The sequence below is a fragment of the Penaeus monodon genome, chromosome 23, assembly GCF_015228065.2.
Source record: "Penaeus monodon isolate SGIC_2016 chromosome 23, NSTDA_Pmon_1, whole genome shotgun sequence".
NCBI lineage: Eukaryota > Metazoa > Arthropoda > Malacostraca > Decapoda > Penaeidae > Penaeus > Penaeus monodon.
Window position 1 is genome coordinate 19,069,753 of NC_051408.1, and position 470 is coordinate 19,070,222.

Consider the following 470-nt stretch of genomic DNA (forward strand, 5'->3'; position numbering starts at 1 on the left):
GTGACTGCTATAGTGGGTACAACACATACTACGTAGCATAAACTCTCAGGCAGTGAGTTTCACAGAAATGCCATGGCAGCAGAGTCAGCTGGTTGAGGGAAAAACTAAATTACAGAAAACAAAAATGATGCAGCTCTCTATGCTCTTGGCTGCAATATAAATGATGTTTTCAATAAAAAGGCTAAACAAGGCTTTAAGCCTACTTTTGAGGGGCTCTTTATCCTGCAGCCAGGACAATTATTGTGCACAACTGTTTAACATGCACAACCTAGAGCAGGCTTGATTGCATATGATGTGAAGAGATTATCCCAGCATGAGGGGTGGTCTACCATCATCTACATCATCTTGGTATGAATGGGTTAAACAGCAAAGCATACAAAGACTTTCAGAATAATTATATGTTTTTACAGCCTTCCCTTTAATGTTTTTACAACGTGCTCAGCATAAATCTGTCATAAAATACTTTGTAA